Raw genomic sequence first — 4380 nt, 5'->3', positions numbered from 1 at the left:
CCAGAACTTATAGTGCAACACAATTTTTTATGCATCCAGAACTTATATTTGTGATGAAAGCAAAAATAATTATAATGTATTTTCATATATCCCGAACTTATATAGCTATATGAGAATAAATTTTATTCTCGTGTAGCTATATGAGAATAAATTAATTTGATATTCTTATATATATTGAGATGAAAGCAAAAATAATTAAATGTATATTTTTTTTAATTAATAAGATTATAAACTAACAATAAGTAAATTAAAATGTTATCCAATTTAAGCAAATTTTTTATAACTTTTAAATATCAAAATAGTATACTTATGTTTCATTTGTGATAGCTTTCATATTGTTTTCTAAATCAATTTTTTAGTACAAAATTTCTTGAACTAAAAATTTTTTATTATAAAGCCTCTTTAGAAAGCTATCCAAAACGGAGCCTTAGTTTCTTGGCAATGTTCTATCATACTTCAAAATAATATGAAAAAAAAATGAATATCTGATATTACTTCATATCAATTTATTTATTTTTAATACAAATATATTTTTCATAAATATTTAAGAGTTGATTTTAAAAAAAGTTTAATAAGTATGTAAATACATATTATAAAACAAAGTATTTCTATGTTTTTTTTTTAAAGGAAAATTAGGGGCAAACATGCCCAATTTTCATTAAAGAATAAAAAAGGTTACAAAATTCAAAAGGAAGTAAGAAAAACAAGAAAAACTTACAACCCAATGAAGAGAAAAATAACAGGCTAAGACTACAAAAAAAAACATAACCTACAAAAATCCAAAAAAAACTAAAGCTACAAAAACAAAGTAGCCCTATAAATAAAGAACTAACAACCCCCACAACAGTAATTATAACAGAAGCAGTAAAAAACTACAACCACAACATCTAGAAAAGACAAGTCCCTCCACCCAAAAAAATGCCTTTCTCAAAAAGAGCCAACAACAGCCATCCAATAAACTATTATAGACTAGCAACAACAGCCAGAACAACCGAAGCAACTGAAAAAGTAAACCACGATCAAGCAACAACAGTAGGATCCATAGAAAAAATCCACGAAATATAAGACCACAATCCTTCCAGCAGCTTCAGAAGATAAATGAGCAAATCCACGCAAGCATGCTCACACCTTCCAGCAAAAAAGCCAAGCTCGGATAATCTCCTCTACCTGAAACAGAAAATCAAGGAAGATAAATAGAAACAAGCCAAAAATAAATAAATTAGAAAGACTAGAAACCATACCACCTAATGAAACCCCCACAATAGTAATTATAACATAAGCAGTAAAAAACTACAACCAAAACATTCATAAAGGACAATTTCCTCCACCAAAAAATTGCCTTTCTCAAAAAGAGCCAACAATAGACCACAGACTATCAACAACAACCAGAACAACTGAAGCAACTAAGCAAGTAAACCATGATCTAGCACAATAATAGGATCCACAGACTGAATCCACGAAATATAAGACCACAATCCTTCCAACAGCTTCAGAAAGATGAATGAATAAATCCTTGCAAGCATCCTTTCACCTGCCAGCAAAAAAGCCAAGCTCAACAAATCTCCTCTACCTTAAACAGAAAAACATGGAAGATAAATAGAAACAAGACAAAAATTAAACTAGAAAGATAAGAAACCAAACCGTCCAACAAAGACAAGCCCCTACATAGAGAAAGGAGCAAAAACCAACCAGCAGCAACAACCACGATCAAGATAGAAGCCCAGCAAGAACCTAAGATAGAGAAAAACCAAAAACCAACCAAGAACAAAAGCAACTACCTCAACCAAATCAACAACCAAACCTCCAGAAAAAAATAACCAGTAATCATAACATAAACAACATACTAAACCCACAAAAGAACACCAGCCCAACAGCCAAAACCCAGGAAAAAAATTCCCCAACCAGCCAGCCTAAAACCCCACCACAACCACTAACCAACAAAGAAGAGAAAGAAGTGCAAAAAATAAAACAAACAAGATAAAAAAACAAGCTATTAATGTCCATCCATATTATGAATCAATTAACAAAAATAGCGAAAGAACCAACCCAAACAAAATTAAACCAAGAAACTAAAAATCTCAGAAAAAGTTTTCCAAACCAAAATCTTAGCAAAAACTACCTCCTATCATTTCTTTTGCGCCACAAAAAATATAAAGAACAACAAGTAATTAAAAAGTAATAATATCTAACATTACAAGGGACATTAAGCTCTTTAATAAATTCTAAAACTTAAAACATATTAGGTTTAAAAAAAATTGATTGAGACTAGGAATAAAAGAAGATAAGAAGGAAAAAGAGAAATTACATTCAAAAAATAAATGATTATGAGACTCTAAAGCATAATTGCAAAAAACAAAACCTGAAGGAATAAAAATATTCCTTTTAGAAAGGATATCATCAGTTTTAAGACTGCTTAATAAAGTCATCCAAGCATAACAAGAGTATCTTAAGGCATACCACTTATGCCAGATATATTTATACCAATAAACTTTAGCATACCCATGAAAATAAGCCAGATAAAAAATCTTAAATTTTGGATGAAGCTCCCCCTCCCATTTAATACTAGAAATCGAAGAGGTTTGAATATCAATGGAAACATTTAAATTCTTCAAACAAACCAGTAAAGATCAATTGCCACCCATGATTGCATCCTTAACAAAAATATTATGCCAATAAGAATTTATATTAGGAATTAATTTGTGCATCAAAAGACCATCCAACCAAGGATCCCAGTAGAGAGATAAATTATTTTCAATAGTGATAATAAAGGTGATTTTATCCTTAATAAAATGGGCAAGCTTACAAAGACGTTTCCAAAACCTAGATGCCTTATAAGAAGGCATCTTCCACAGAGAAATATAATTATCTTTAACCCAATGAGACAAAAGGCTCTTAGCATTTAAAATTCTCCAAATCAGAGAACAATTATAAGAAAAATAAACGGCATTAAGATCTGGAATCCCTAATCCTCCATAACATTTTGGCTTACAAATATCTTTCCAAGCAATGACATGCTTCTTCTTAGAATGTAAATTGACATGAAAAAGAAAGTTAGAACAACTCTTCCTAATAAACTTAGAACATAATTTAGAAATAATCATGCTTCTAATCCAATAAGCAATATAGTTTGTAATATAAACCTTAGAAATTGCACTCTTCCTGCAAAAGAAAGAATTTTAGCTTTCCAACAAGATAATAAATCAATAACCTTTTGAAACAAAGTTGAAACTCAACAGCACTTAGCCTTCTAATAGAAATGGGGATACCTAAATATTTAATATAATTCTAAGAATAAGAAAATTTCAATACTTGACAGAACACATCTTTTTCCAAGACATCTTTAGAAAAGAGAGCCATACTTTTATTCTGAATAACATAAAGACCAGATCATTTAAAAAATTAATCTAGAATATCTAGAAGCTTCTTGGCATTACAAACCATGGCCTTCCTAAAAATAAGCACATCATCTGTTTATAATAAATGAGAAATATAAGAATTTCCCACTTTAAAGCCCTCAAAAAGATCACCATAAATTCTATTATCTAACAAATTTGAAAGAGCATCCATCACAATACAAATATGTAAGGAGATAAAGGACACCCATGCCACAAATTAGAAGAAGAGCTAAAGAACCCTTATAAAGAGCCAATAATACTAATAGGAAAGTAAGTATCTTCTATACAACACTTGATCCAACTAATAAATTTATTAGAGAAACCTTTTTGAGCCATTCTATGAAGCAAAAATTCTCTAGAGACCGTATCAAAGGCTTTTTGAATATCCAACATAGCACAAAAGCATTTAATTTTGTTAAAATTAAAACTTCTCAAAATGTTAGAAGCTAATAATGTATTATCCAAGAAAAATCCTCTTTTTGATAAAACTAGATTGACTTGGATGAATAATGATAGGCATAATAAATTGCATACGATTAGCCAAAAATTTTGCCACTGTTTTGTAAAAAAATATTATATAAAGAAATAGGCCTAATATCAAAAATTTGAGAAGAATGAACATTTATGAATAAGAGAAATAGTCATAGCTTTAGCCACTTTATTTATATAACCAATGGAAAAATAATGCGAGATAGCTTTACTAAAAGAAGGACCAACAATATCCCAAGCATTTTTAAAAAGCTCAAAAGTGTAACCATCTAGTCCAGGAGTAGAATTAGATGCTGAAAAAATGACTTTTTTAATTTCTTCTAGAGAAATAGGAGTAATAAGACCAGAAATTGCAATAGAAGGAATGAAATTACCTCTCAGAATATCAAAATTAAAAGATAAAGAAGACTTAGGAGAATTAAAAAGAATCGAATAATGAAGAATAAAAGCATTATCAATATCCTTAAAATTAGAAATTAAACCAACAATAGAAGAA

General features: G+C 29.5%; 1 long non-coding RNA gene across 1 annotated transcript; it reads right to left on the bottom strand.

The window, feature by feature from the left end:
* Nucleotides 1-791: 791 nt before the first annotated feature.
* LOC114580759 lies at nucleotides 792-2032 on the bottom strand. Its single transcript, XR_003702317.1, has 2 exons — nucleotides 1418-2032; nucleotides 792-1167 (listed from the first exon to the last, which is right to left on the bottom strand). It is a non-coding gene; the product is annotated as an uncharacterized LOC114580759 (long non-coding RNA).
* Between the last annotated feature and the right edge of the window lie 2348 nt (nucleotides 2033-4380).

This window comes from Dendrobium catenatum, unplaced genomic scaffold, assembly GCF_001605985.2.
Source record: "Dendrobium catenatum unplaced genomic scaffold, ASM160598v2 fragScaff_scaffold_1242, whole genome shotgun sequence".
Lineage (NCBI taxonomy): Eukaryota > Viridiplantae > Streptophyta > Magnoliopsida > Asparagales > Orchidaceae > Dendrobium > Dendrobium catenatum.
This window is presented reverse-complemented; position numbering and strand designations above follow the sequence as displayed.